This window comes from Heptranchias perlo, chromosome 16 (assembly GCF_035084215.1).
Source record: "Heptranchias perlo isolate sHepPer1 chromosome 16, sHepPer1.hap1, whole genome shotgun sequence".
Lineage (NCBI taxonomy): Eukaryota > Metazoa > Chordata > Chondrichthyes > Hexanchiformes > Hexanchidae > Heptranchias > Heptranchias perlo.
In genome coordinates this window covers 41,181,847-41,201,876 of record NC_090340.1, presented here as the reverse complement: position 1 = coordinate 41,201,876, position 20,030 = coordinate 41,181,847, and the positions used below count along the sequence as shown (strand labels likewise).

At 43.4% G+C, this 20,030-nt stretch overlaps 1 long non-coding RNA gene across 1 annotated transcript in view; it reads right to left on the bottom strand.

The window, feature by feature from the left end:
• LOC137333335 (uncharacterized) overlaps positions 1-16,396 on the bottom strand; it is a 221,063-nt gene extending 204,667 nt beyond the window's left edge. Inside the window, exon 1 of the long non-coding RNA XR_010965866.1 lies at positions 16,345-16,396. This is a non-coding gene — a long non-coding RNA (uncharacterized lncRNA). The remainder of the gene's footprint in view (positions 1-16,344) is intronic.
• Positions 16,397-20,030: the final 3,634 nt, after the last annotated feature.

Below are 20,030 nucleotides of genomic sequence, written 5' to 3'. Positions count from 1 at the left end.
TATTTGTCTTGAGAAGCATGAAGTCACATGCTACACCTCTGGAAAAGGCAGGTCTCTTTAGCACCATATTTGTTTTAAGATCTACTGAAATTCCACGTCAGAATAGTGACAGAATGTACCATTCTCCAGCATACCAAGCAAGGAATAGACCACTGAGCCTTCTGTTAATATCCTGTATAAACACTCATTGGAATCTAAGAGTCGACAGGACTGACTTACCACAAGATTTTGTGCACAGGAACACATGCAGAGTACAATTTAACATTCAACAATGCTGGAGTATATTCTAAAAAAAAACTGACCTATCACTTCAATCAGAGGAAAACGAGACAATGGTACAAGAAAAAAGGTGATGTTGAACGTGAGCCACTATGCACCACAATTTTCCTCAAGTAACCCTAAAGTACAGTTTGACAGAATAATAAGGGATTTTGCTTCATTGTGGACCATTTATTTTAAAATTTAAAACCAAAAGATCCTATCTTTTGGATACAATTATGTACCCAATCCAACTATACACACAACAAAAATAGCACAAAAACGCAAGATTAGAATAGCATATTAATTTTTCCTGTAATTGAGGTCATTGAGCCTCTGGTAATAATGATGTTTAGCTCCACAACTATGAACTGAATATTCTGTGGGGACTTAGCACTATAAACCAATTAATAAATAAAAAGCTTTAAATAAAGAAACAGCAGTTTAGCAAATCAACCACCAAAAAGAATGTATCTGGATCAAGTCTCAACATGGGTCCACCACTTAAAATCTAATTGTGTCAGATTCAAGAGTTTGATTGTTCTCAGGCAAGCAGCCAGTTGGAGGGCCATATGAAACAAAAGAGTGCTTAATTTTCACTGGAGATTAAAAAAAGACACTGCCCATTGCACGTCTCCAAAATTGACCTTTACTTGTAGATCACTGACCTCTCCAAGGAAGTCCAGCTCATTAAATTTCACTAATCAAGACAAATCCTATTACAGCAAAAATGCTGAAATACAGTCAGTAGCATTACTGAATTAATCTTATTAAAATGAAATAATCTAATGTGCATAATTTAAGACCGTGTTGTCCAATACATTAGCCACTAGCCTAAGTGGGAATCCAGATGTGGCTAATTGCATTTTTGATTAGTAAATAAAATGAGGAATAGACACTGCTGTTGGACATGTGATCTCAATACTCATTTGCATGGCATGTGCATATGAACTTTTAATATTTTTTACGTTTCTGTCGGTAAAATGGTAAGACAAAGAGCAGAGTGTGTGAGGTTTTTTTTGATCGTTTTATGTGCTTCCCTTCCTTGGTTACTGCTTATTGGTTATCTGCTAAAATGGTGTGTAACATGGTTGAAAACGTTGGGAGTTCAGCATCATGGAAACACCAGCAACATTGTACGGAGAGGTGAGCAATCATTGTGGTCAGCTCGAACAGTTACCTTGAAGCTGGCCACAGGAAGGTATGCACGAGAGCTCCAATTTTCCTTTCCTTTACATTTTCCTTCCATCCCAGTGAAGAAGTGATTTTGCCCCCGATTCAGCAACTTCACATGGTGGCGTGACTGAGATCATAATTCAGCATATCGAGAGTTACAGGCTTGAACTGTGTCCCATCACTCTGATGCGATGAAGTAATTTTCCAAAACACTGCACCCTTTGAAGATGGTTAACAGTATTGCCCTTCCAATCCCTGCTGGAAGTGCTTTGGGATACATATACATACACAGCATAAGCTGTTGCTGTGGTAGTGGCACTAATACCATGTATTGAGTCGTGCTTTTTTCACTTTCATAATTGTGCTAGTGACACTTTTAAAGTCAATGGGAACAATTAAAACAAATTTTCCATTGGAAAAACAAATGCAGTACTGGATTAAAAGTTTGAGAAAAACATTTGCACTTGATGAAAGAGTTTTAAAATTTTATTGTGTACTTTCAATCAACTACTTAAAAATGTACTTATTTAAAACCAAATCACCACAAGAGTCTTTAAAAAAAACAAGGGTTGGGTAATTGCTTCTCTGCGCACAAAAACAGAGGGGTCATGGAAAATTATTTAACAGAGAAAAAAAAGTTACGCAAAGTTATCTCTTTGTCTGCCTCCCCCCACTTCCGCTGATTATGTTTTAGAACTAAGAAACTAAAGCCACGGAATTCCTTGGGTTGAATTCTTGGGAGTTACGCAGAGGCCATGCCCAACAGTATCCTCCAGAGTTGACTCCGCTGGTGTTTGTGGGGTCAGTGGAATTGCACCTCATTTATTGGCCAGACACCACTTTGGGTGCATCTGTGGCACCCGCTTGCCCATGTCTGCTGCAAACTGCACCCCTGCCCACCAATTGGGAGTGGGGGGAAAGAGAGGCTGCCCAGGTCCTTCGCCCACTGCTCCCTCGGTTTCCTCAGCAAGTGGGCTGATCTGCCATTGGGGGTCCAGGCCAGTTATTTGGCCTGAACTCCATCGTTGGGAGTTTACATATACTCGTGGAAGTCGGTACACCTCTACTTACACACCAGCCTCCACTGATGCGCCAGACCCTTGTCCAGCCTGAGCAGTGGGACCTTGATGTTTAGAGTCCCTGCCCCCTGATCTTCGTTTGCCTTGTACTGTAGACATCTTTCGCAGACCTGCCTACCGTGGCTTAATTCAGGGCTGATGCCTGCTGGCCACAAAGAGCACAGGGCTCTGTCTGGAGCTGCTTTTTGTTCCCTACAGTAGAATTAATTCTGCCATCTTCCCCAGAGTCACCCAAAGCAGATGTACGTGACTGATTTTCTCCCCCGGCACCCATTTCCTTTGTTCTCTCCACCTTGCCTTTGTCTCAGGCACTTTTCTATCTCTATGCTGCACTCAAGGAAATTTTCTCATAAGCCCACAGCAGGGCCTCTCAAACTGTGATCAAACTGGACAATGGTGCCAGGCTAGAACCACCGATTTTGTGATGAGGCTAGCTATCATTTTATAACCAGATTTTTGTTTCTATTACATCAGCCATGCAGTAAGCCCATTTTGTGGCTGGGGATGCCTGATGGGGAGCACAAATATCACCTTTTATGGAAAATGATGGCAAAATGTTGGGCAACATCAAGTCTAGCTGGAGCTTTATTGCTGATGCTGTTAGCTCTTCCTACTCTCAGACCCTCCACTGTCTTTCCTTACTTCACTCTAGTGGCTTCTTAAATGCTACTCCAAATCCCGTAATGCCTTCCACTCCTTTAGTTGCTTATTCATTGCTCACTCACCACTCTGCCTTCAACTACACAAAAGATTTATCCTTTTTGTTTTTAGATTGCAGGTCAAAGTCAAACTGGCTAGTTTTTTTAAAAAATAATTTTTGCACTACAGCTGGTAATGGTTAGTGATATGAAACAAAAAGCTGCAAATCTGATATAAAATCAGAAAATAACAAAATACACCGCAACTGTAAAGAGAAAAGGTGAGTTAGTGATTTGGGTGCCACCTTTTGTCAGAACTGGAAGGTAGAAGATAAATAAACCCTTTTATTAGGCTGAGCAAATTGAAAAGGGGGAGGACGAGAAGAAGAACCGGAATAAATGCCAACCTACAAAAGCAGCAAAAGCTGGCCAACATCAAAAGGATTTGACAAAGCTCTGAATAAGCAGGCAAGTCAAGAACAGCCCTGACACGTGAAAACAAGTTTATACAATGGCTTTGTAACTCAATTCGTAGGTATACACATATTCCTTCACTTATCTTTCTCAAGTTTCTCTATCCCCCCTCATGCCCGCTCCAAGCTAATGTTGTCCATGAGATCCACCTCCTGCTCCCTCAACCCCATTCCCTCTAACCTGCTGACCACCCAACATCACTTCCCGGCCCCCATGCCAGCTGACATCGTAAATGTCTCCCTCAACTCATGTACTGTCCCTCTCTGAATCTCTCCAATCAGGTTTCCTGAGTACTGAAATGGCCTTAATCAAAGTCACAAATGACACCCACTGTGACTGTGGCCATGGTGCAATTTCCTTCCTCGTCCTCTCTGCAGTCTTTGGCATGATCGACTAGACAATCCTCCTTGAACACTCTCCTGCTGTCCAGCTCAGTGGGACCGCCTTGCTTGTTCCATTCTTACCTATCCAATCATAGCCAGAGAATTTCCAGCAACGGCTTCTCTTCCGACTCCCGCACTGCTGCCTCTGGAGTCCCGTGTGGATCTATCCTTGGTACTCTCCTCTTCCTCATTTGCATGCTGCCCCTTAGCAACTTCATTGGTAAACTTGGGGTCAGCTTCCACACATATGCAGATGACACCCAGCTCTACCACTTCACCACCGCTTTTGACCTTTCCACTATCTCTGTGCCGTCAGATTGCTCGTCTTGGATGAGCCACAATTTCCTCCAGTCAAACACTGTGGAGAACCAAACCCAGTTAACTGAGATTCTGCACTCCATTCAACTTCCCACTCTTCCGTAGAGATACTGGTGTACAATTTCTCCAATGCCCGGGTAGAAGAGCAGAAGCCGTTGTTGCAAAATCAGGCAATAAGTGGCTCACGATTTCCATCCATTCAATTTAATAGTTGGAAAAATAGTGAGCAGCCTATTCCCCATCGCTGAAGAGGCAAATGTATCCATCCCATCCAGCCCTCCGTGCTCATACTACCATTCTTCTCTCCATCCCTCTTCAATTCAACTGGCATTCTTCTTCCCCCTCCGACCCTGTCAAGCTAGTACTCTCCTTCCAATCCCCTCCATTCCCCCTTCAGACTGAAATGCCTACTGGCACTCTTTGCTGCCCCCCTTCCCCCCCCCCACCCCCATTCCTGGTGGCATACAGGCCCTCTCTCTCTCCCCACTCCCCCTCAGGAAATGCTGCACTCTCCTTTCTCGATACATCAGTACACTACAAAGCACGACACCCAGTTTCTCCCCACCACCTGGCCAAAACGCTTTTCCCAGCCTCTGCCCCTTCTCTCTTCCCTTCGTTACCATCCATTTCCTCCCACCCTCCATTGCCATTTATCCCCCCCTTCAGTACCATTAATTTTCCTCTTTCACTCTCTTCCTACTCATTCCCCCTAGCTATGCACTGACATTCAAAAAATATATTCGTCTTTAAAAAGATAGCTTTCCATAATCCTGCACGATTACATCAACTGAAATGTTATGCTTCCATGCATAGTTTATTTTGAGATCTAAATACTTGGATTTAGTAAGGTTTAAATCTACAGCTTATAACTGAAGCTCCATCTAAAATTTTGGCTATCAGCTCAGCAGCTATTTAAAAATCAAGTTCTTACCCAATGCTGAATTAAGGGGAAAAAATGTACCGTGTTGAGGTATAAGGTTTCTGGGTGATTTCCAGATAATGGGGTCCAAAGATAAAGGACTGCAATCGCCTTCATCAAAATCTCTTTGATTTCCAGAGAGAAGTTATGAACTGAACAGTAATTTAATCTTTGGGGCAGAAAGATTTCAGCTGTTACCACCTTGACAAGTGGTAGTGAAAGAGTTTAGTTACCTAGTTCTATGCTTCAAGTACCACTCTCCACAAATATTCAAATCACATTGGAATGCTGATAAATACAATCATCTGCTTGAATAATTTCCATTAATTCCAGATAAAAATCACTGGATTTTTATACCACAGGCCATTTAACCATTCACTCTGAAATTCTATCCAAAACGATTCTTTGAAATATAATTTTTAGATAGAGCAGAGCCAACATTCCTGTTTTTAGAAAGAAAGAAGAAAGCTAGATTTTTCACTGTCAATAAGCACTAATGACATGTGGAAACATGTGGTTTTCAACTGTGACTTCATTTCACATTTCCCAAACAGCTAGCAAGCCACTTAACCATTATAACTGCTGAAACATTTAATAATCCAACAGTGGAGTGTGCAATTGTTAGAGAAGAAGTGCCCCAGTGCCAAATATTACTGTGAAGTAACAGCATAGGGCATACATACTCATAAAGCAAACTAGTTATAATAAAAAATTGCTACATTGACAGAACACGTGAGCAAGGAAAGAGCAAGTCCAGCTTTCAAAGTGGACATAAATGGGTCATGCCAATTCTATTATATGTAGCATAGGGACAGAATATGCTGCAGGAATGAATTTTCTTGGAACAGATCAACATATCTCAATGCCCAATACTCTTATGTTTAAAAGAAAAACAGGCACATAATATGCGACACAGGCGCAAACCTCGGATTTTAAGGAACTCACTCCAGTTGAGGGATCAATAGTTGACTTACTGGGGGGGGGGGGGGGGGGGGGAGAAAAGGAGGAGCGGCAAAAATCTGTGTGTGTCAGGGCTATAGAGATTGTAGGAGAGGAAAGAATCACAGCATCCACTCGTGATGTAATATAAACCATTAATATATCATATATTCTATGTTAATCAATGCATCCGCACAGATTGTGCATAAGCACAAACGGTACACATAATTACAATAAAGTACCCAAATAGCTAATTGTATTTACATACTCTGTACAATCTGCCCTTTTCACAGAGCAAGGAGAACACAGTGGACCACTAGCCACACCTGAAGGGCAGCACATACCTACCCACCAAATGTCAGTTCACCCACTTGAAGCAGGCTCCAGCATAGAACAGATATACACACTACAGTTGATGAGAAAACACAAGGTGAGGCATCTAGGACTGGCAAAGAGACAGCAGTGTTGATGATTGACATGGGGTCAGCTCATACATGCCGAGTACCCTCTAATGAGCTGTACGGAGATACAGACTTATTGGGCCCACATTGAAACAGAAATTAGTACAGCAGCAACAATAGCAGCGATGGCAGGATCAGCAACAACAGTGGAGTCCTTCAGCATGACAGTGGAAGGTGCTCTCCATAATGTGGAGAAGTCCAACATCCAGTTATCTTTTTCCATCTCACACAAATAATATCATAGAGCACTGGTCATCTGTCCTGCAGTACAGAATGAACCATGTGGCAACACCAATGGCAGGTGCATGGGAGACTTTATCAGGAGCAGCTCAAGACAGCTATGAATCCGATGGTTGTAGAAACCACCCGCCCCCAAAGCCAAGTCACTGGAGGCTTACACAACTCTGATCTTTTTTAGTCTTACTCATTGGACTTCAGGGCCTGGATAGCTGGGGACCAACTTATACAGTTCACAGATCAGCTATTCAGGGGCCTAGGAAGTGAAAAAGCAACTTACACAAGCAGACATATCATAAATTGAGGTAGATCAAGGAACGGAATGGTAACTTACAGTGTACATAAATCTAAGAGACAAAACAAGAGAATGAATGCAAAAAGAGAGCTATATGGGAGGGGGCGGGGGAGATAGATACAGGAGGGGAGGGCTGATTGCTTCCTTTGTTTATACTTGAGTTCCAAACCAAATCATTCTTTACAAAACAATCCATTTATATTTCACAAATAAGACTCACGTGCCTTCAACAGTTTGTTTTTCCAAGTGATTTGAAAATGTTGGAAGGTGATATATAGAAGCTGTTTGAGGTGAAGCTTCTTAGAAAACTATTGCAAAATGTTTATTTTTAATTTCAGAACCAGAACCTACCTCAGAGAAAATTACAAACCAAGAGGGAGAACATGATTAGTAATACCTGTACTTGAAGTTTGTGCTTACAGAAACATTTAATTGCGTAGCTGTTCTAGCTAAATAGATCGATTGGTGAGGCAAAATAAACTTTCACATTAAAATTATTAACCCCACAAAACTCCAGGGCCCAGTTCTGCCTTATAAAATTAAGTTGAATTAATCAAGCATGGCCTGCCCTTCACAAACCCATGTCAACTGTCCCTAATTAACCCATGATTCCAAAGTGTTCACTAATTTTATCCACTTTATGGACTCTGCATTGAAGTGAGACTAAATAGCCCATTATTTCCTGGCTTGGCCCTTTTCCCCTTCTTAGAAAGATAACATTTGCCACCCAATCGTCCTTTGGAAATGGAAGGTCTTTAGAAAATTATGGTTTATCTGTGGTAATCTACTGAAGCAAGTTGTGGAAGCAACTTGCTTCAGTAGATTACCACAGATAATTAATATGATCAGTCTCCATATGCCCTGGAAATAGTCCAACAACACACATTATAAATACAATGCATATCTTATAGGGTGTCACTACAATTAATTTCTTGCATAGGTAATTGGGAGAAGATTTAATGATTCAGTAAGTTAATCTAATAAGTAGCTGAGCTATGCAAAACTGAACTCCCCAGTCTGTGTTGAGTTTGCTAATCAGTAGATCATCTGCGACTGGTGACTTATCTGTTAGTCCGATTAACTTTATAATTGCTTCCTTTTGAATATTTATTTCTGCTATTGGCTCTTCTTCATTCTCCTCAGATACTCCTGAAGACCCATTTTCACCTTTCTCGAGGAGGCGAAACATTTAAGACACTCTGGAATTCTGTCACAATCAAGTACAAGATGCCTCCCATTGTCTGAAGTGGTTCCACCCTTTTTTGGTTATCCTTTTACTCCTTGCCTATTGATAAACACCCTTGCTTACTTGCCCTTCTTTGCTACCCAGAATCAGATCTTGGCGAACATGCCTATCTTGTTGGACAGTTCTGAATGTATCCTAGAAGCCCCACCTCACCATTTTGACCACAAATTTGCATCTTATCCCAGTCTACCTCAACATACTTAAAAAGTCTCCGAATATCACAACTCTATCACTACTCCAAACCTTTCTAAATTGACCCATTGTTCAGTGGTTTATAATGTACTCCCAATATGGTGGGAAAGAGAAGCAGACAACATGAGAGCAATTATAAGAGAGAGACCATCTGTGAGCTTCCTTAGGCAAACGAGTTCTCTTCCCAGATTATACAGAAAACTGTTACTAACAGCGGGCGAGGGAAGAGAAGGAATAATAATGCATTATCCTCTTTTTAACAGAAGTTATACGTAAGATCATTCATCCACTGACCGCTTTTCTTTTCTTTACACTTTGACTAGATTACAACAGATAATTAATAGGAACAGTATCAATAAGCTCTGTGAAATAGTCTACCATCAAATGCTGTGACTACAATGCATATTTTATGGAGTCCATGCTATTAATTTCTTAGACAGATAATGGAATCTTCTCCCAATAGCTCAGTAAATTAATCTAATAAGTAGCTGAGCCAAGAAAAACAGAACTTCCCAGTCTTTGCTGAGTTAGCTGATCAGTAGCAGTAGAGTTGCTGCAATTGGCCTTAGTGCCGGTGTTAGGAAAGGTTCCTGTTCCTACCCATAATCACTATCCAGCTATGCCTGCTGGAAGAGCATGTATGAATGCCAGGTTAGGACAAGACATGGCTCAGTTGGGATGCTTCCCCCTGCCCCCGTGTGAATAGGCCACTGACTTTCACTGTCAAGAGTGGAACTTGATGCGAGTTAAGATGCAAGAAGCAGAGTTTCGGACAAGCTCAAGTTTATGGAGGGTGGAAGATGGGAGGCTGGTCAGGACAGCATTGGAATAGTCATGTCTGGGGGTAACAAAAGCACAGAGGTGGGTTTCAGCAGCAGATGGGCTTAGCCAGGGGCAGAGACAGGTGAAGTTACAGAGGTGGAAGTAGGCGGCCTTTTAGATGGAGAGGATACAGGGTCAGAAGCTCAGTTCAGGGTCAAATAGGATGCTGATGTTATAGCAGGATTGGAAGTCTGACAACATCGGCAGTGGAGGGGGAGGTGGCGGTGAGGTAGAGCTGGGTGTTGTCAGCATACATGTGGAACCTAATGTCATGTCTTTGGATGATGTCCCGGAGAAGCAGCAAGTAACTGAGGGGGCCGGGGATAGAATCTTGGGAGACTCCAGAAATAACGGTGTGGAGGCAATAATAGAAGTCATTGCAAGTGATTTTCTGGCTACAACTGGACAGGCAAGAGTGAAAGCAGTTGAGGGCAGTCCCATTTAGCTGAGAAAGAGGAGGAGGACATGGTCAACTATGCCAAAGACTAGAGAGAGGTCGAGAAGAATGAGGTGGGAAATAGTGCACCACAGTCACAGTCAGAGGATGTCATTTGTGACTTTGATTAGGGCTATTTCAGTGCTATGGCCGGGTCAGAAACCTGATTGGAGAGGTTCAAACACAGAGTTGTGGGAAAGAGGGGCAACAACATGTTCAAGGAGGTGAGAGAAAAGGGAGGTTGGAGATCGGGTAGCAGTTTGCAAGGAAAGAGGGATCAAGGGTGTTTTTTTTTTAAGGGGGTGATGATGGCTGGTTGGAAAGGGAGGGGGACAGTATTTGAAGAGAGGGAACCATTTAGAATGTTAGCCAAGCATGGGGGCCAGGAAAGGAAGTTGTGTGGTCAGCAGTTTAGTGGGAATAGGGGCGAGAGAGCAGGAGGTGGATCTCAAGGACAAGGTGAGCTCTGAGAGGGCATATGGGGTGATAGGAAAGTAGAGAAAGATGCAGGTTCAGGGCGAGGGAAGGGTAAATCCTTGGGGGAAGCTAGGCATGGGGTCGAGGGGAAGGGAGGGATGCAGAGGCAGCTTTTTTTAAAATTCGTTCATGGAATGTGGGCGTCGCTGGCAAGGCCGGCATTTATTGCCCATCCCTAATTGACCTTGAGAAGGTGGTGGTGAGCCGTGTTCTTGAACCGCTGCAGTCCATTTGGTGAAGGTTCTCCCACAGTGCTGGTAGGAAGGGAGTTCCAGGACTTTGACCCAGTGACGATGAAGGAACGGCGATATATTTCCAAGTCAGGATGGTGTGTGACTTGGAGGGGAACGTGCAGGTGGTGTTGTTCCCATGTGCCTGCTGCTCTTGTCCTCCTAGGTGGTAGAGGTCGCGGGTTTGGGAGGTGCTGTCGAAGAAGCCTTGGCGAGTTGCTGCAGTGCATCCTGTGGATGGTACACACTGCAGCCACTGTGCGCCGGTGGTGAAGGGAGTGAATGTTTAGGGTGGTGGATGGGGTGCCAATCAAGCGGGCTGCTTTGTCCTGGATGATGTCGAGCTTCTTGAGTGCTGTTGGAGCTGCACTCATCCAGGCAAGTGGAGAGTATTCCATCACATTCGTGACTTGTGCCTTGTGGATGGTGGAAAGACTTTGGGGAGTCAGGAGGTGAGTCACTCACCGCAGAATACCCAGCCTCTGACCTGCTCTTGTAGCCACAGTATTTATATGGCTTGTCCAGTTAAGTTTCTGGTCAATGGTGACCCCCAGGATGTTGATGGTGGGGGATTCGGCGATGGTAATGCCGTTGAATGTCAAGGGGAGGTGGTTAGACTTTCTCTTGTTGGAGATGGCCATTGCCTGGCACTTGTCTGGCGCGAATGTTACTTGCCAATTATCAGCCCAAGCCTGGATGTTGTCCAGGTCTTGCTGCATGCGGGCTCGGACTGCTTCATTATCTGAGGGTTTGCGAATGGAACTGAACACTGCAATCATCAGCGAACATCCCCATTTCTGACCTTATGATGGAGGGAAGGTCATTGTTGAAGCAGTGTCCTAGGTTGGGCCTAGGACACTGTCTTGAGGAACTCCTGCAGCAATGTCCTGGGGCTGAGATGATTGGCGTCCAACAACCACTACCATCTTCCTTTGTGCTAGGTATGACTCCAGCCACTGGAGAGTTTTCTCCCTGATTCCCATTGACTTCAATTTTACCAGGGCTCCTTGGTGCCACATTCGGTCAAATGCTGCCGTGATGTCAAGGGCAGTCACTCTCACCTCACCTCTGGAATTCAGCTCTTTTGTCCAGTCAATTTGACAGACAGTCTCAATATTAAGATCTATACAAGTCAAAATTATTCCAAAAAACAATTAACACTTACTGTGCAAGCATTACAGAATTACATTTGTCAAAATACTTGGCTGTATTTGGCTCTTGAGGGTCATCAAAAACTGGTTAGTCATTACTGACATTTTACTGAAACTGGAGAGGCAGAAAGAAACAGTAAATTATCAAAAAGCAAAATACTGTAGATACTGGAAATCTGAAATAAAACAGAAAAAGCTCAGCAAGTCAGGTAGCATCTGTGGAGATAGAAAGATAGAGTTGTGTTTCAGGTCGATGACCTTTCTTTGAAACTGGGAGGTGTTACAGATGAACAGCTTAAAAGCAGGTACAGGGCCACGGAACAGGGGGCAGGAAAAGAAAAGGTTTATGATTGGGTGAAGGGCAGGAGATGATTAAATGACAAAAGTGATGATGGTGCAAGGCAAAAATCAGTTGATAGAGAAATTAAAAAAAACATGTGCAGAGGATGTGTGAATATGTGTGAAAGGGGGGAGGGAAGCATAGAAAATCTGGAAAAGCAGAGAAGGCTCCAATGGCCCATGACAGTGGTGGAAGAAAAAAAGCAGGTAGACACCAGGAGTTCAGACCATCGGTCATGTACCAATAAGGGATCCTCATCCCAAGCACCAACCCACTACCTCCCCATTCCCCGAAGTGCTGGTGCATCCATCCAGCACTTGCTGTCGAAAGAAAATGGGAGCTGTGGTTAAAGTATGAAGTTGTTAAATTCACTGTTAAGGCCAAAGGGCTGTAAAATGTTTAGTAGTAAGAAGAGGTGCACTTCCTCAAGCTCACGTTGAGCTTCATAGTAAAATCCTAGTATTGTGCCGGATCTTTGAAAGAGCTATCCCATTAGTCCCATTCCCCTGCTCTTTCCCTATAGCTCTGTAAATTTTTTCTCCTTCAGTATTTATCTAATTCCCTTTTGAAAGTTACTACTGAATCTGTTTCCACCACCCTTTCAGGCAGTCCATTCCAGATCATAACAACTCTGCATAAAAATATGTTTCCTCATGTTGCCTCTGATTCCTTTGCCAATCATTTTAAATCTGTGTCTTCTGATTACCAACCTTTTTGCCACTGGAAAATTTCTCCTCATTTACTCTATCAAAAACATTCATGATTTTCAACACCTCTATCTAATCACCCCTTAACCTTCTCTGTTCTAAGGAGCACAACCCCAGCTTCTCGAGTCCCTCCACATAACTGAAGTCCCTCATCCCTGGTACCATTCTAGAAAATCTCTTCAGCATCCTCTCTAAGGCCTTGACATCCTTTCTGAAGTGTGGTGCCCAGAATTGAACACAATACTCCAGCTGAGGCCTAACAATTTTTTTTATATAAAGGTTTAACATAACTCCCTTGCTTTTGTACTCTATGCCTCTATTAATAAAGCCCAGAATCCCATATGCTTTTTAATAGCCTTCTCAACTTGTCCTGCCACTTTCAAAGATTTGTGGGGTTTTTTCATTCGTTCATGGGATGTGGGCATCGCTGGCGAGGCCGGCATTTATTGCCCATCCCTAATTGACCTTGAGAAGGTGGCGGTGAGCCGCCTTCTTGAACCGCTACAGTCTGTTTGGTGACGGTTCTCCCACTGTACTGTTAGGAAGGGAGTTCCACGATTTTGACCCAGCGACGATGAAGGAACGGCGATAGATTTCCAAGTCGGGATGGTGTGTGACTTGGAGGGGAACGTGCAGGTGGTGTTGTTCCCATGTGCCTGCTGCTCTTGTCCTTCTAGGTGGTAGAGGTCGCGGGTTTGGGAGGTGCTGTTGAAGAAGCCTTGGCGAGTTGCTGCAGTGCATCCTGTGGATGGTACACACTGCAGCCACTGTGCGCCGGTGGTGAAGGGAGTGAATGTTTAGGGTGGTGGATGGGGTGCCAATCAAGCGGGCTGCTTTATCTTGGATGGTGTCGAGCTTCTTGAGTGTTGTTGGAGCTGCACTCATCCAAGCAAGTGGAGAGTATTCCATCACACTCCTGACTTGTGCCTTGTAGATGGTGGAAAGGCTTTGGGGAGTCAGGAGGTGAGTCACTCGCCGCAGAATACCCAGCCTCTGACCTGCTCTTGTAGCCACAGTATTTATATGGCTGGTCCAGTTAAGTTTCTGGTCAATGGTGACCCCCAGGATGTTGATGGTGGGGGATTCGGTGATGGTAATGCCGTTGAATGTCAAGGGGAGGTGGTTAGGTTCTCTCTTGTTGGAGATGGTCATTGCCTGGCACTTATCTGGCGCGAATGTTACTTGCCACTTATGAGGTCTCTGTTCCTGCACCCACTTTAAAATTGTACCGTTTAGTTTATATTACCTCTCCTCATTCTTCTTACCAAAATGTATCACTTCACACTTCTCTGCATTAAATTTCATCAGCCATGTGTCTTCCCATTTCATCAGTCTGTCTATGTCCTCCTGAAGTCTGTTACTATCCTGCACATTGTTTACTACATTCCTGAGTTTTGTGTCATCTGCAAACTTTGAAATTGTACCCTGTATCAAACCAGGAGGTAGGAGTCCAAGGACAGATCATCAGACTGGGAGTGGGACAGAGAATTAAAGTGGCAAGCAACCAGGAGCTCAGGGTCACACTTGTGGACAGAATGGACCCAATCTGCATTTGGTCTCCCAATATGGAGGAAACCTCATAGCGAGTGATGAATACAAGATACCAGGCTGGAAGAAGTAAAAGTAAAGCTCCATCTCACCCGGAAGGAGTGTTCGGGGCCCTGGACGGTAGCATGGGAGGAGGTGAAAGGGTAGGTGTTGCATCTCTTGCTTGCTTTTGATCCAGAAATGCCAGCTACTTGTCTGAATTGAGATGTTATAAACCACAATGATAGTTATTTAAATATATAATATTTTCACTCGCTGTTTTTGAATACATGTTGCAAGATTGATAAACCAGCAAAGTAACAAAAGAATGATCAATTTGGATTTTTCCAAATAATAGATTTCAGGTGAGGACTAGAAATATTTTCACGCAGCCATAGTGATTTATTTATAATTTTTTTTATTTTAAAAAGGTTGGTTCCAGCAACAGACAAGCCTTCATTAGGGTAGGTAGTCTATCACTTCCTTTACAGGAAAATATCACTTTATTGAGGCAACAGTTTATAATTAACATTAGACTCATATGCATGCCAACCATCCACATCTGACAGTCAGCCAACATTTTAGGGGTACTGTCCACATTTGTGGATGAAAATCAGAGCCACTCATGGGCTCCCCCACAGCTCCAACCTCGTTTTGCTGCTCTAATTTTGAATGCCACTGCACAGTCAAGACCTGCAACTTAGGTTATGATAGTGTTACACTTTCAGTATAATTATTTATTTCCATATTTATAGGCAGATATTCAGGGCCCTTTTGAGTAATCAGCTTTTACACGTTTTCTGGGTTGGCACGAATAGGCAGAATATTTAGAAAACATGTTTACCTGCCCCTCTATTGATCTCACTGAACAAGCGATTGTAGGTTGATTCAGAAAATAATGAAGTATTGGAGTTCTGCAAAACTTTTACAGACCAGAATATCTACCATCTTCCGACCTCTTGCTTTTTCCCGCCGATGCAAGTCGTTCGCACATCCAGTGACAGCACGTGCACGAGCACCACACTGCCCGCGTGCTCTCTCCCCAAAAGGGGTCCTTGGTCTCAAACCTTTATCCATAAATACAGAATGGGGAGCTACAAGTGCAACACTAAACAATAAGCTACGGAGATGTATACCACGCGTTGGAAAATGCTTGATTATTTTTGATGTTATTTACTTTTATCGAAGTTTCCAGTTGCAGCGTTTCTATCTATTGACTATCGTCACCAAGTGCCAATTTGCAGGAAATTCAAGCACGAGTTGTCCCAGATGGGGTAGCCTCTCAATTTGTACACTTCAATTATAGCCCCATCATTCAGACGACTAACAAATTCCTCAAAAAAAGGCACGAGACCTTATCATTATTGTTAATACCAATCGCATCAGCCCAAGTTCATTTGTAGCAAAAATATTTTTTAGTCGTCCGAGAAATCTTTCAATTTTCAAAGAAATGCATCTTCCAACAAGGAAAATGCTCGTTGAGCACAGTTCCACGATGTCCTAATAAGAAAGATATTTCCAACGAATATAACACGATATCCAGCCACAGAAAAAGCTAATACGCTTTCAAAGCCCTCCTGTTGCAATAATGAGTTGTTAATCTTTAAATACACGCTGACGCCAATTTACTCATTTTCTCCAAAACCATTTTCTATTTAACTTCCGGCTTATAACACTGCCCATGTTTCGCCAGTTGTACTGCAAAATCAAATAGGATTGTTAAGTTGAAAATATTGCTGTCGTGTACAGATATGTCTGTTGCGAATCCTGAGAATTAGGTTTCATCTGAGCGTTAACTGTTCGCGCAAGGTGGTGATGCATCGACACTAGACGTCTTAATTTTAATCATGTTCCAAATCACATAAACTTCACAGAACAAAAGCATTTTAAAAACACTTTTGCATCATTTAAATTTCAAAACATTATCAGCAATGAGCTCCCGACTTTTCCAAATTCTAAGCCAAGCTACTTCGATTTCTGATTCATCTTATGAAATTGCAACAAAACAGTAAAATGTACAATGATTAACAATCACTCACCCTCTCGTAACCCAAAACGGTTCTAATTGAAGAAGGATTCGAGAGGTTAGTGATATTTGGAGTTATGGAAACATCTATCTTCTTTGCAAATGTTCTGAGAAGTTGCTGCCCTACCGTTCTCCGCAGCAGCACTTCACTGGACTCAGGGAAATCTCTCCGCCCTCACACTTTGTTAACCCTTTGTACACCAGAAGGGTCTTGTCGTCCCCTTCCGCTTTGCTGTCGATTTTTATTAAGATCAATTTGAACCTTTTACTTACCAGCAGTTTCTTGTATGCTTTTATTTGTTAAATATTGTCCAAAACATAAAAACTTTAATATTCTCATATTTCAATTTGGTAGATTGGAGGTCCCCAATGGCGAGCTCTCTACGTGGGAGTCCTTCCCTGCACCATTGAGGATATGGGGTGGAAAGTGTTGCACGGAGCAGTGCCCACAAACCAGCTGTTAAGCCATTTTACGGATTCCCAGGTTGCCTGTAACTTTTGCGGCCTGGACGAGTCCGTGTTCCATGTCAACAGAGCGTGAGTGGTTGCAGCTCCTGTTTCACTATTTAAAGGGGCTCCTCAAGTTCTGGTTGCACTTTAGTCCCACGCTTCTGATCTTTGGCCAGCCAGTGAGGAGGGGGGCGGGCAAGTCAGAGGATCTCCTCATGGGTCTGCTCCTGGACCTGGCCAAAGTGACCATCTACAGGTCCAGGCTAGACACGACCCATGGGGGCTGTCACTCCGACTGTCTGCCTCTCTTTCACGTCATTCTCCATGTCCAGGTGGCCCTGGAGAATGAGCTCGGGGTGTCTGCCGGTATGCTTGCGGCTTTCCACGACCGGTGGGCACCACAGGGACTGGAGTGCATAATAGACACTGATAATAAAATTATTATTTAATTGTTTTTTGTAACTGATCTATCAAGATGACGTGGGTTGTCACAGTGTCATCAATAAAGGAATACATTTATACCTAAACCCCCCCCCCCCCACCCTCATTTTAAGGGTCATAATTAATTTTTAAAAATTTTTTTACATCTCCACATTTTCTACCCAACAACAGAACGAATGGATTTATTGCCAGGAGGGCCTATTTTAACTGGACCAATGGGAGTGGCAATGAGTTGCCAAGAAAAAAAATATCCACAATTCCTCTGTGCAGAAAACCAAGATCTTGTACAGAAAGTTAATACCTTATATAGAAAATTGAACCAAAATAAATTGCTTAATATTTAACAAAAGTAAGACTTTGTGCAGAAATTAAGTTCCTGCGCAAAAAAAGGGGAAAAAAGAAAAGAAATGAGGCCATTTGAAGAGGTGTTGCACCCAAAGACGGGAGAACTCCCACCCTCCGCCATCGATTACCATAAAACACGAAGTCAGCCAATTTAAATACCATCTGGCGTTTCTTTAATGCAACTCCTTTGTAACATAGGAGCAATGTGATGGCAGAGGTGGAAACTACAGGTGCAGTCTTTCAATAACAAGAGGTGGTTGAAAATTGCAGCGGAAGATTTGAGGGGGGGGGGGGGCGGGGGAGGCTGGGTAAGTAGCAAACTTTTTGTAAGACTGAGTTGATTGTTAGGTAATAGTTGGCTTGTGAGATGTTGAGGCACTTCTAAAGAATATGTTACACTGGAGAAGCAGGCAGAGGCAGCCATAGAAGGATGCAGAAAATAAAAGCACAAAATTTTAATGTGGCTACCCATCATTCACTCCTGGATGAGAGCAAAAAAGAGAAAGGCTGCTGGGTGCCCTTGGGAGGAAACGTCAGAAAAAGTGTCTCATGCCATGTGGAGGGAAGTGGCAAAACGGCAGACCAGTGCTAGAAAGAAATTGATGACTCAATGAGGGCATGTAAGGTGTAGACTAGCCACTATCCATTTTCTTTCTTGGGCATCATTATCTAAAATGACACGGTGAACATCATTCACAGTGCACTGTGGCTCACTAACTCCAAAGGGTGAATTTCCTTCCTGTTTTCAGTGTATTTGGTATACAGGAATGGTGCAGGAATTTTTTAGCCAAGAAATTCAGGCGGAATCTAGTTCCTTTGTGGTATGCATTTAAAATGCTTCTCCTGAGTTTCCTTGTGGTTTTTGAGCCTTCCTGCAATCCACCTACTGAATCCCTATGGCTGGCATAGTCTAGTGATTAGTACTTGGTGCTCTCAGGACTGCGGTCCTAGCTTGAATCCCGGTCAGGGAATTAACGTTTACAAAAGAAAACATGCCCCACAGCTTCATTTACATGTGAAAGTGAAAGTGTGGTAGCTCCAAGTTTCCTGGGTTTGCACTGCTGTTGCACTCTGGGTAAGTTAGACTGAGTTAAATGAGATGCAGCAGCTGGCAGGATCAGCTGATCAAGGCAGAAGCAAGGAGCTTGTGCGGTTTAAGAGTCTGGAAACTTTGTATTGTGATTTCTGCAGCCTGGAAAAGCTTTTTGAACCTTTATTTAGCATTTTTCCCTGCAACAGCCCACTGAAAGATTTTCAGACCCGTCTCCCCATCTCAGGAGCAATTAAGCCTTTCCCTATGGACCTACCACTCTGCCATTATACAGGTGGAGGAGGAGGAACAGCAGCACAGGATGGAGGAGAGTCAGGTATCAGGAGAATACATCCCACCAGATATTACTCACCTCCTAAAGAATATATAGGCAGCACAGATCATATGAGGACCTCTCTGAGGAGACCTACTGCAGGAAGACCTGAAGCCATGCTCATCTGCCTGTACTATTCTCCTAGTGGCTATGAAGATCACCACCGCCCTCAACTTCTATGGCACAGGGTCATTTCAGGCAGCCACGAGGGATCTCTGCAACATCAGCCAGGGAGCAGTATGGGTATGCATTCATCAGGTCACTGACAGCTTTTACAACAGAACAGCTCAATTTATATAAACATTGGAATTTCAGCAAGGCAGCAGAAAGAAAGGGTCATACAGTTTTATAGGATAGCTGACTTCCCCAAGGTTCATGGTGCAATCAATGGCACCTACATTGCATTAAGGGTGGACACAGAACATTCACTCAGCTTTGTGAACAGGAAGGGATTCCACTCCCTCAAAGCCCAGATTGTGTATGACGCCACAAAGAGGTGCCTAATATGCAGGAAATTTCCATTATATCTTCATCCTCTGTCATTCAGCCCTGCCTGACCTCTTCAGAGAAGAAAATCAGATCCACAGATAGCTTCTGGCTGATGATCCCAGTTAGAGTGCCATGAACAGCAGCAGAGGAGTGCCACAATGCAGCACTGCAGCTACCAGGCTGGTGCTCAAGAGGACCACTGGAAGTGTTGAAAGCGTTCTTTTGCTGCCTGGACAGATCAGGACAGGGTTTTCCGTATGTTCCAGATCATGTGTCCAGAATAGTGATCTGTGCCCTTCATAACTTTGCTATTCAGAAAGGGCTGTGCCTTGACATGGTTGAGAAGGAGGCCCTGCCACCAATGGATCCAGAACAATATGGTGCAGACCATCAGGATGATAGGCATTCAGAAAAGTCCTCACTGGCTGCTGCATTTCTTTGACCAGGATGGAAGAAAAAGTATAGAGCATAAACAGAAAAGAATGGCATTAACTGAACTTCACCAAAGCCAAAAACTAAAAGTGCAATAGTGTAAGCATTCTTCTCTGTCTAACTCAGTCTATCTTTGACAACACAGTCTGGCCAACTCCTCCCTCACTTGCAAATAGAG